Source organism: Acinonyx jubatus, chromosome B3 (assembly GCF_027475565.1).
Source record: "Acinonyx jubatus isolate Ajub_Pintada_27869175 chromosome B3, VMU_Ajub_asm_v1.0, whole genome shotgun sequence".
NCBI lineage: Eukaryota > Metazoa > Chordata > Mammalia > Carnivora > Felidae > Acinonyx > Acinonyx jubatus.
This window is the reverse complement of record NC_069386.1, coordinates 61,721,099-61,733,255: the sequence shown is the minus strand read 5'-3', so window position 1 is coordinate 61,733,255 and position 12,157 is coordinate 61,721,099. Positions and strand designations below refer to the sequence as shown.

At 48.5% G+C, this 12,157-nt stretch overlaps 1 long non-coding RNA gene across 1 annotated transcript; it reads left to right on the top strand.

Annotated features, from left to right (window-relative positions):
• Nucleotides 1-2,191: 2,191 nt before the first annotated feature.
• On the top strand, nt 2,192-12,149 carry LOC113601779 (uncharacterized). Its single transcript, XR_003423038.2, has 3 exons — nt 2,192-2,421; nt 10,811-10,863; nt 11,091-12,149. It is a non-coding gene; the product is annotated as an uncharacterized LOC113601779 (long non-coding RNA).
• The last annotated feature ends 8 nt before the right edge of the window (nt 12,150-12,157 follow it).

Sequence of the window (12,157 nt, the reverse complement as noted above, 5' to 3'; positions counted from 1 at the left end):
GGCTCCAGGCTCTGAGCCGTCAGCACAGAGCTTGACGCAGGGCTCGAACTCGTGAACCGTGAGATCGTGACCTGAGCCGAAGTCGGCAGCTTAAACGACTGAGCCACCCAGGCGCCCCTGAAACAGTTTTAAAAAATAAATTCATCATAATTTTTGAACAAGGATACCCCATTTTCATTTTGCGCTGTGCCCCACAAGTGACTTAGAGGGTTCCACCCACACCCCACCAATCCCCCTACTTGAGGCCAATGCTGACCGTCCCGGTCCTGGTCCCTCTAGGCCATTACTGGGACTCACTGGCACAGTCTCTCCAGGATCCAGGATGGCCCTTGTCCTTGCTTAACTCCCTCTCCTCTCTGCAGGCCCCTGCGTTCCTCATCTGGCCCTTGCCTGATCCTCCCCCATCCCCAGGGGAGCTGGTCAGCATCGACTTCTTACGCCCTCTTTTGCTCTGGCCCTGGTGACCCATCGGGAACACTACAACAACACGGAGCCCGTTTCCAGTGTGGGGTCTGTCTACGCAGCCAGGTTTGTGCCTCACTACAGCTGGTGTTCCCCTCCAGAAGCTATACCTCACGCAGAGCGGGGAACCTTCAAAGCAGCCATGCCTTCCTGGTTGCTCCCTTGCATCCTGATCCAGTCTGATGGTGTTTTTGCAATTTTCCTGTCAGCTTGGTGGGAGAAGTTCAAAGAGACTCTGTCTTCCTTTCTGGCTTCCTTTCCAGACAGAGAAGCTTTCTCTCGGCTGCTCCCCTGCTCCACCTCTCTCGAGGAAATTGATGTCTTTCCTCCTCCCTCCCCCCACCAAGAAAAGTCTGTTCATGAGGATTATCCTAAGAGCAGGTGGTGGGAACATCTGAAGTACAAGGCAGGTCAGAAGTCAGCCAACCCTGGCTGTGGGATCTCTTGGCCAACGCCCTGGGTGAAGTTAGACTCTCAGCGGCTTTTTGGAAGGCGAAGCTCAGAAAGAGAGGGACTAGAGGAACATTAGTACCTCTCATTAGAACACCTGCAGTCACCAATTCTGAAAGAAGGTGATGGATTGTTCACAACTTGCTTCTGGGCAACACTTCCTAGGGGCCGGTGACAAAGCGGAATTTGCTGCACCTGCTACCTTCCTGTGGATGAAGCTTAGCGGCTGAGGCTATTCCTTATTGGATCCCAGGGCTCTCGGAAGAAGCCTTTGAGCTCAGAATGTGTGGCAGTCACTTCTGGCCCAGATCGGGAGTTTTCCAGTTCTCCCAAGGCGTTAGGGTCGCTCAGCACCGTACTTGGTCAATTCTAACTGCCCCAGAAAACCTAGTGCAGTGCTCAGGAAAGTATACACATTTCATGTCACTCCTGTGTCCCTGTTCTCCCTCTTTCCTCCCGATTACAATGAGTCCACAGGACCTGGGAGGGAGAGGTGCCATGCCAGATACAACCGCTCACTGCAGAACAGCCTGCCGGGCCCAAGGATAAGCCCAGAGCTTCAAGTCTTCCTTTGAAGGTCAGCACTGAAGCCATCCAGAGACAAACTGGGCACGGTCCCTGAATCTGGGGACAGGACTAAGTAGGTAAGACTGTGAGCAGGTCAGGAGACAAGGTGAACAGTAAGCCCAGAGCGAGCAGGAACATGCTCTGAAAATTGAAATCCCAAAAAGATTAGAGGGGGCTGGTTTCCAGGGAGGACCTTGGAGAAGGCTCAAATGGCAGAGGGATGTATGTTGAGGCTCTGGAGAAAGGGGGAAGGCACCCTGAGGCAGGAGAAGGCCAGAGCTGAAAATGAGGGCAGTCAGCAAAAATTATGTCTTGCCCCTTAAAAGGGAAGAGGAGTGAGGGTGGAAATTTCCACTAAGAAAGATTGTCAAGATGCTGGGTAAAAGTGAAAGGGGAAAGATATACCCAGGGCAGGAAAATCACACCATCAGAATCAAAGTGATTAACTCCGGGCCTAGTGATAAGAGAAGGAAGGGAATCAAGTAAGTGGTGAAATTTTAACCACCTTAGTCAATCATGTGACCCAACAGTACCTGGGATTTTCCCTGCAGAATTAAGGCAGATGGACTCGGAATACTGTTTGTAGCCACAGATGGTTGGTTAGCTGTGCGCCAATTACGCGCCCTTCCTTAGGGTGCAGGTGATGCTGGGAAGTGCCCACCCCCAGGCAGGGACTATATTCCCCAGTTCCCTTTGCAGTAAGGGTGGGACCATGTGACTAGTACTCACTAATGGAAATGATGGAGGTGGCATATATCACTTCCAAATAGACGTGGCTAAGAAGCAGGTGTTCCTTCTCGACCCACCCTCTTTTTCCCCATCTGTAATGGCTTTGAAGGTATGTGCTGAAGTGGACCAAGTGACAAACTGGAAGGAACCTGGATCCCTGAATCACCATGGTGAAAGCCACCCACCAAACATCCACACTAGACGGCTGTGCAAGTGAGAAAGAAACTTTTTTATGTTAAACCTTTGAGATTTGGGGGCTTATCTAATATAGCAGTTAGCATTCCTTCCATCTCCCAGAAATTGCACTTACAAGAAAATTTCCTGGCCTTGCTGGAGGGCTCAGTCGGTTGAGCATTTGACTTTCGATCTCATCTCAGGTCTTGATCTCAGGGTTGTGAGTTTGAGCCCCACACTGGGCTCCCTGCTGGGCATGAAACCTACTTAAAGAAAGAAAAGAAAAAAGAACGTTTCCTAAAAAAATCATCAGAGATGCAAAGATTTATAGAGCCAAAGAACAATAACCAAAACCATAGTTGGTTAGAATCACAGTGAGTGCCACACAGGCTTCTGAAGTATGGGGATGGAAAGCGGCCGGCAGCAGCGTGAAAATAAACCAGGCACTTGCACAGTAGTGCAAATATTAATTGTTGTGGTGGGAATAAGGAAGAGCAGCAGAGAAGACAATAAAAAAACTGATCAACAAGCCCTGTGTTTAATACATGTATAAACCGAACCATCTGTACAAACATTTTGGCAGAGGTTGGTGAACAGATCCTGGCATGGCAATACTTTGTTAATTGTGATTAGGGATAATCAACATTGTTTCCTAAGAAATCCTTTGACATTTGATTAAGTTGCCACAGTCTCTTTCACCTTTTCTATCTAGGTTTCTCCAGCCCAAGTACCCTAATATTAGTATTTTCATAAATCTGAAGCCTTTTCTTTTCCTTTTCATAAGTGATCCTTCTCACCATCCTGTCTGGCCCCAGGCAGTGATGGTAATACTGGGAGAGTAAGCACTAATACTAGAAGTTATGTTTAAAATATGTTATACTGGGGGGCGCCTGGGTGGCTCAGTCGGTTAAATACCTGGCTCTTGATTTTGGCTCAGGTCATGGGATCTTAAGATCCTGCTTAAGATTCTCTCTGCCTCTGCCCCTCTTACTCTCTTAAATACATACATACATACATACATACATACATACTATATTTGTATTTTGCTTATACTTTCAAATTACTTTCTCATACACTTTTTCACTAGTTCGCAGATTAGACTCTCCACCTCAAAAATGATAACTTTTGGAATGGTGACTCTCACATATACCAGAGTTGACTTTCAAGGTTCTTTCACTTAAAAAAAAATTTTTTTTAATGTTTATTATTGAGAGACAGACACAGAGCATGAGCATGGGAGGGGCAGAGAGAAGGAGAGACACAGAATCCAAAGCAGGCTCCTGGCTCTGAGCTGTCAGCACAGAGTCCGACGTGGGGCTTGAACTCACAAACTGCTAGATCATGCCCTGAGCCAAAGTTGGATGTTTAACCGACTGAGCCACCCAGGCGCCCCATCAAGGTTCTTTCATTTAATTTCAATTTTTTTGTTTTGGAGAGAGAGAGAGAAAGAGAGAGAGAGGTGGGGGGAGTATCCGCATGAGTGCAAGGAGGGGAGGGGCAGAGGGCGAGGGAGAGAGAATCTTAAGCAGGTTCCATGCCCTGCGCCGTGCCCACCTGGAGATCATGGCCTGAGCTGAAATCAAGAGTCTGATGCTTAACCTACTGAGCCACCCAGGCGCCCCTCATTTTATTCATTTTTGTAAATAGTGATCTCCAGTATGGGAAGACAATGAAAAAAGAAAAAGAAAAGAGAAAATTGTTCTCACTGGTAACTACGTTAGCCAGGATAGGGCAGGGTATATTGCAGTAACTAAGTAACTCAGAAATTCCAATGGACAACAGAGAAGTTTATTTCTGTCTTATACTGGGTGTTCATTCCAAGCCCCCAAGTGGGCTAGGGGCTCCACTCCACATAGTCCCGGGGTGACAGGTTGCACCATGTTATAGCTAAACTATTTGGAACAAGATCGCTGGACGTGGAAGAGAGAATGAAGAATGGCACGAGGGCATTTTCTGCCCCAGCTTGGAGGTGACACACATCATTTTTGCTTATATTTCACAGCTTATTCATATTTCATTGTCATGGGCCCCCCTAACATGCAGGACTCAATACAGTGTTTCCTGATCACCCCTGTCTCTGCCGTAGTTACCCCTTCTCTGTAACTGTCCACCATTTCGTCCTGTCCATTTTGCTACTTATCTTTGCATATGTACAATAATGTAACTTTCTGAGAGCGCGTCAGGAAGGTTGGGGATAGCAAATATGTGTTGTCATTTCCTCCTCCCTGTGCCCGGCAGACATGGCTCATTGGTCATGGCTCTCTTTTCTGCTAAGCCTAGACATAGCATGAGAATCCTTCTTAACACAGCTAGCTGCCACTTTCTCAGTATCATCACTATGAATGAAATTTATTTGCCATTCCTGCCGAGAGAATTTCACTGACACCCCTCCCCCACCCCCAAGGACGTGGACCAGGCTTGCTTGGCTCCACCCCCCTCCACGACCTAATCTGGAGTCTCCAATGTTACCAGCACTCTCGGGCACTGGTATTTTCCCTTCAGCTTCTACCACTTTGATCAGAGTAAGAACAATCAAAGGAAACTTGACTTCCTTCGCAGCTAACATGGGCTACCGCATAGACTGAAAGAAAGGAATCTCTAGGGGAAAACAGAAATGCAAGTGCTTCTGACCCACAACTTTGAAATGGATCAATCCAGACCTCCTCTCCAGAAGCCTCCATAGTTTCACAGGTTACTCCCCTAAACCAAGGAAGGGAATCTTTCTGTCATATCTTTGGTGATATGGAGCAAAGAGAATATCCTTCATAAAAAATATCCTTCTTAAGGGTTAAACAAAGTAGGATCTCAAAAAGAAAATCTAGACTGTCTTTCCCCTCAGCCGTGAAAACTCTGCTCACATTTTCTGTTTATTTCGAGCTGTATCCTGAGCCCCCGAGGTCTCTGGGAAGAGACGCTTTAGAAAACAGAGGAGCTGGGGCAGGCTGCTGGCTTCCTTGTGTTTTTTTTTCCTCTAAGTCATTTCCCAAAACTTCTCAAAGTCCTCACGTTATACAGAGTGAAGATTTGTCCTCTCACACCAATAGTCAAGAAGTCTCTCCCGACAGAAGTTTTCACTACTGTTGCTGTTTGCCATTGGCTCAGCAGACGTAAACAGGGTCATCTGGGGCCAAAGAGGGTGGGTGTTTAGTTTTAAAGCTCTGGGGTTAAGAGTGAAAGCATGTGACTCCAGCCTGGCCAGAAACAGAGAAGTCTTTGTGTGCGGGGAGGGAGCGATTGGCAGTCCTGAGGCTACACACAGGGGGAGCGGGCAAGAGCGCTGACACAGGTTTCAAGGGTCTGAGAGGAGACCACTGGAGGGAGGCTCCCTCTTTGTGTCAGGCTCCGAGGCTTCCTAGGGGAGCTTCTGTCCCTGCCTCGTGGTAGAACAGAGAACTTCAACAGAAACTGGAGTTTCTGTGGCTTGCAAAGGGACACCCATGCTCCTGTTGGGATGAGACAGGCCGAAGCCACTGGAAGCAAGAGCAATGTCCAAGGGGGCGTTTTTGATAGATTACCCAATAGAACTTCCCCGGAGTCCTCACATCTAAACAAGGCAGGCTGTTCCTGTGCCCATGCCCCTCGAAGCTCCTCCCCTTCCCATCCTGGATGGCTGGGGTGAGCGGGAGAAGAGAACCAGGGCAGCCTAGACCACATCTCCCCCTCATGGCCCCTTTTCAGGAAGGGGAGGCTTGTGGCTGGCAGAGCACTGCCAGAGGGAAACTGGCAGGCTGCTGACTCAGTCCACCCCGGCTGCACCCTCAGGCACCAGCAGCCATTGGCAGCATCATTGGCACCAAGGTGCTGGGGACCCACGGACATTTAGTGAGCTTGGGCTCTGCTCGAGGCCAACAGTGAGCAAGGCAGGTGGCCCCCTGCCTGGTCCACTGTGCCACACTACTCATGGCCCACCTGGCACAGTGTCAGGGTGCACTTTCCCCTATCCTGCCCCGGCCCAGAAATTGCTGCTTCAGATCTTACTGAAGTGAGCAAGGCAATGTTCTTGAGAGTCGGCTGAATCTGGGGCGCCTGGGTGGCTCGGTTTAGCATCCGACTTCGGCTCAGGTCATGATCTTAGAGTTCGTAGGTTTGAGCCCCGCGTTGGGCTCTGTGCTGACAGCTCAGAGCCTGGAGCCTGCTTCCAGTTCTGTGTCTCCTTCTCTCTGTGCCCCTCCCCCACTCACACTTTGTCTCTCTCTCTCTCTCAAAAACGAATAAACATTAAAAAATTGAAAAAAAAAAAGTCGGCAGAATCTGACTTCCAGACTTTGGCTGGGGAAAGAAAAGGAAACAAAGCTGATTCTGCCACCCACAGCCTGGGCCCGTGGGACCCCTCAGGAGGAGTTCAGAAATAAATATGGTGGTGGATGGCCTATCTTGTTGAACACCACAGTGGTACTCAGCTCATTCCTCCGGTTGTTATTCCACTCTCCTTCCTTCCACAAAGATCTCTGACCACCTTGCAAATGTCAAGGTCTTCGCTGGATAGTGAGGATATTGTGGTGAGTGAGACAGACCAGTTCCTGCCACCAGGAGCCTTTAATCTATCTAGACATGCACAGAGCCATTCACATACCAATGCCCACTGGGAGTCAAGAAAATGGTGATGGTGTTAACAGGCTAACGGTGATTGCCAGTGGCACAAGGTGGTCCTAATGGTATGAAATCCAGTCTTCCAGGTGGATTTCATTTCTCCAGTCCATGAAATGCCACCGGCTCTTCTCTACGTTTCAAGGAGAGAATCGCTGAAGTTATGTGTCTGAAATGGCAACAAGCAGCTGCATATTGAAGTAGCACCAAACCCTAGTGCTCAGGCAAGGGGTTCGCTGGCCCAAGGTGCCATCTATCAGATTTGGGGGCTAATGGGTTTTTGTGTGGTTGCAATTTAAAACAGTACCCAGCCCACTTGAGTGTGTGTGTGTGTGTGTGTGTGTGTGTGTGTAAGTACAGTATCTAGGGAGTTTATACCCCATGCTCAAGGGCACTTGGCAAATGTAATGATGTGTTAGAAATGAGGTTGCCACCAGGCACTGAACCCTCACCACTTCAAAGATGGAATCACTGAGCAGAACCCTGGGCTCACTCAGGTGAAAAGCAAGAACCTTTTATCTGGGGCATAGAGAGCTCTCAGGCCTTTACCCTTGACAGCTTCTGGGTGTCCCACAGCCACAGGCCATGTTCTCCTTCACCTTCAACGTCTGATTGCTTCCTACCAGCTCATTCAGCATGAACATCTGAGTCAGAAGCCCCTTTCCTCCCTGAGTTTATGGAAAGGCACGCAGGCCCATTGCCCTCCTTCAAGCTGGATAAGCTAGAAGGGTTGCAAAGACAATGGTGGCCACGGACACCCTGTCTGGCCTGGGGTTGTGGCCTCCAAAAGGCCAGCCCGTTGTCACAGCTTTAGTCTCCGAGTGTGCTATTGGAGAAGGGTGCATCTCTGAAACCAAGAATGTGGCACAATAAATATGAGTGCCTCCAGGAATTGCCCTGCCCTCCTTCACAATGCTCCCGAGGGTGAAAGGTACATGAGGTAGAGGTGACTTCTTGTGTTATGAGCAAAGTCAGGAACAGAATGAGGAAAGGGCTCATTTGGTTTCTAGGCTTCTGCAGTACTTGTTCCTTTGATTTTCCTTTGCGGTGCAACGATAGTCCTTAAACCTGGGGACCAAGTGACAGCTAAAGAGACTCGGTAAATCTCCCGAAATCTTAAATTCTTGGGTCCGTATATTCTGTGCCATCACCCAAGGAGAAGATTCCTATATAGTTTCAGCAGAATCTCAAAAGAGTTCAAGATCCAACAAAGAAACTGCTGAGTAACATGCTGGAGGGGTCATAGATACACAGTCTGGGCCTACCCCGAGTTATAGATGAGGACACCAAGGACCAGAGTGGTGAATGTCCTTGCCCAAAGTAATTCAGGCAGTTACGGACAGAAACAGCTTACAAATCCAGTCTACTTAAACCTAGTCAGGTAGTGTTTCCATTGCTTCATAGCAACTGGGTTTCTTTTAAGATATAATTTTTTTTTACTTAAAAAAATTTTGTTTAATGTTTATTTATTTTTGAGAGACAGAGAGAGACAGAGTGTGAGCAGGGGAGGGGCAGAGAAAGAGAGAAAGACACAGAATCTGAAGAGGCTGCAGGCTCTGAGCTGTCAGCACAGAGCCCGATGCGGGGCTCGAACTCATGAACCATAAGATCATGACTGAGCCACCCAGGTGCCCCTAAGACATAATTTTGAGGGCAGGGATCACGTGGCCTGTTTCTTTTGAATCTGTGCATGGGCTTGGAGTGGGGTCCCACTCATGGTGAGGGGCTCAGACAGTACTGTGGAGTCACTTAACGGACCTTGTCTTCTCTCATGAGTAGGACTTGACATTACTTCATATGCTAGTGACAGACCCACCTGCAGGTAGCATGGAACCGGGGGCCTTTGAACGGCAGCAAAAGCAGCAGGCAGACAGGACACTACATACATCACTTACTCTTTAGGGTAATTCCCATTGCAATTCTAATTCCACATTGAGCCTGTCAAGTTAGGTGGGCAAAAATGTCTCTTGGGAAGTAGGGAATTGAGGGCAGGGTGGCTGGGTTGAATGGTCCAATTGAGTCTCATTTTCCAAAGGAACTGGTTCCAAAGGCAAAAAACACACAAAGTAGAAAATGCCCTTGGAAACCCATTCAGACACCCATGAAGGACAACAAGCAGACACATCATTTCTCGGGAAATTCCAGACAGCCCGCTTTTCCTTTAGGTTGGAAGCGAGTCCTGTTGCCTCAGTTTGAGCAATGGAGGAAACCATTGACATTTAGGGCTATCCTGGACCAGAAAATTTTACCTTCGACTATGATAAGATGCTGGTGTGATATGAGGCCAGGAAAGGGCTGTCATGCATGTGCCCACGTCACACTCACTCCAGGCACGTGTTCACTGAGTAGAGGGCAGGAGACCCATCTGGAGCCCTATATCACTACATCCATTTCTCTTGCTCTCCCCACCTCCACCAGGGCTTGTACAGTTGACTTCATGTAAATTAAGTGGTGCCCCAAAGGGGCACCTGGGTGGCTCAGTCGGTTAAGCGTCTGACTTCGTCTCGGGTCACGATTTCATGGCTTGTGAGTTCGAGCCCCACGTCGGGCTCTGTGCTGACAGCTCAGAGCCTGGAGCCTGCTTCAGATTCTGGGTCTCCCTCTCTCTCTGGCCCTTCCCCTGTTCCTACTCTCTCTCTCTCTCAAAAAAAAAAAAAAAAAAAAAAAAAAACATTAAAAAAAAATTTAAATGAGTGCCACAGGATTCAGGAATCCCCACCTTAATAATAGCTTCTCAACACACTGCCACCCCACCTCGGGCTGCACTCCTGAATCCCTGACAGGAGGGAATAATTCACAGAAACCGTGAAATTATAAATGCCTGTGGTGTTAACACTGCTAAATTTCGGGATAGTTGGTTGCGCTGAATACAAATACAGACTGCTATTACAAGGGAGTAGCTGGAGAGGCAGGCCAGGGAACGTGGACTTGATCCAGTAGGGCAAGTTTTCCAGTAGGGGGTAATGGGACTGGGTCTGTCTTTCAGAAAGGTCCCCTGGGCAAACCACAAGAGACTCTTTTTTTTTTTTAATTTTTTTTTTTAACGTTTATTTATTTTTGAGACAGAGAGAGACAGAGCATGAATGGGGGAGGGCCAGAGAGAGGGAGACACAGAATCTGAAACAGGCTCCAGGCTCTGGGCTGTCAGCACAGAGCCTGACGCGGGGCTCGAACTCACAGACCGCGAGATCATGACTTGAGCCGAAGTCGGCCGGCCGCTTAACCAACTGAGCCACCCAGGCCCCCCTACAAGAGACTCTTAAAGACAGAACAAACTAACAGTTGACGGAGGGTGGGGGTGGGGGAAGGGCTGAATGGGTGAAGGGTATTAAGGAGGGTACTTGCTGCGATGAGCACTGGGTGTTGCATGTAAGTGATGAATCACTGAATTCTCCTGAAAACAATATTGCCCTGCATGTTAACTAACTTGAATTTAAAAAGAAGGAAGGAAGGAAGGAAGGAAGGAAGGAAGGAAGGAAGGAAGGAAGGAAGGAAGAAGGAAGGAAGGAAGGGAGATCCCTTGGAAGCACGGAAGGATGGAGGGATGCAACCAGAAAAGAGACTAGTTAGGGAACTCTGCAGTTGTCTAGACAGACATATATTAAGGCGATGTGGCAGAGATAGTAAGAAAATTGGTGCCAGAGACCTTTCTGAGCAAGAATGCTCAGAGCTTATTGATCAGCTGCCTACAGATAATAATAAAAGGAATAATATTATCAATATTAACAGCTAACATTTATAGAAAACTTAGTATGTACCAAGCACTTCCATAAGCCTCTTATATGTATTCCCATGTTTAATGCTCACAACAACCTTATGCAGTACTATTCTCATTTTACAGATGAGGAAACTGAGGCACAGAAAGACTATGACCTGCCCAATGCCACTTAGCTGGTACGCAGCAGGGCCTGGGTTCAAACTTGGGCACCTGTGCCTTTAACATCTCCTGGGACTTCTTCTGGAGGGATCGGTGGGAGAAAGGGAGGGAGAGGCGGGGACAAGGGTGAGCTCTCAGGTTTCCGGCCTGGACAACTGAGGGCAGCCTTACCCAAAGTAGCAGCAGATGACTTGAAAGACATTACCATCACCAATCACCTACTAATTCCCTGTGTTCCCCATAGGAGCTGCTTAACAGGCTCGACTATAACCCAGCACGTGAAATGTACAATAACATCCGGATGTGGCACCAGGCCCCGCTTCTACCACACTCCAGCAAAAATAAACCTCTCCATCCAAATATAGAGCGGTCAGAAGTGCCATGTTTTACAGGGTAAGAGGCAGTTATTTGGCATTAAAAATAGACAAGCTTTAGCTTCCCTGCAAATCTGGGCAAGGGCACTGCAATTTCCAAATGGAAACCTAGATGGATAGGGGAGGCCCCCCTCCAACTGACTCAGCTACTTAAAAAGCCCACAATGAAACTTACATCCCCTTTCTGGGCCTCAGTTTACTCATCCATAAAATGAAGAGGTAAAGCAAAACAACTGATGGGACTTCAAGCTCCCACGCTCTATGAGAGTACTAACTGGAGTCCAAAGCTGGCCCTCAGAGAGCTGAAGGTCTCCTAAATCATGGGGACCCTGTGTGCAGATGAGGTGTGACCTTGGCTGTGACCTTGGGCTCACAGCTTTCTGCAGATAGGACCAAAAGTAGTTCTGCCCCCAGGGATTTTCAGAATTCTGTCAAGGGCCTTAAATTACCCTTTGGAGTCAGACACATTGTTAAGCCCCAAAGAAAGGCAAGCCAGAAGTACCCCCTACAACTAGCATAACTGCTGCGATGCTACCTTGATAAAAGGAAACCAAAGCCCAGCTTGACACCAGAGGGGAGAGCTGAGAAGAGGGTCTGCCAGGGCATTTTCTGTCACCGAGGCTGCCTGCCACCGCTGAGTGCCTTTGCACTTACCCCCTCCCTCATCCTGCAGAAGGCTGGACCCAGATCCAAAGCCAGGTCTGCATCCAAAGCTTCCTCACTCCGCCCCTCCCCCCCACCCCTCCCTGGTTTTTCCACCTCATGAGGCCTTCCCTGTGCTGCTTATGGTGAGGTCAGCATGGCCCTTGTCCACTCGCAGAGTCGAAAGGAAGTCCTGACAAAAGCAGGGAGACTGGGGGTAACTCAGGACAAGAGTCTAATTCCCTGACGGATCCCCTTGCATTTTTCCCACACCTTGAAAAAGAAAGACCAGCTC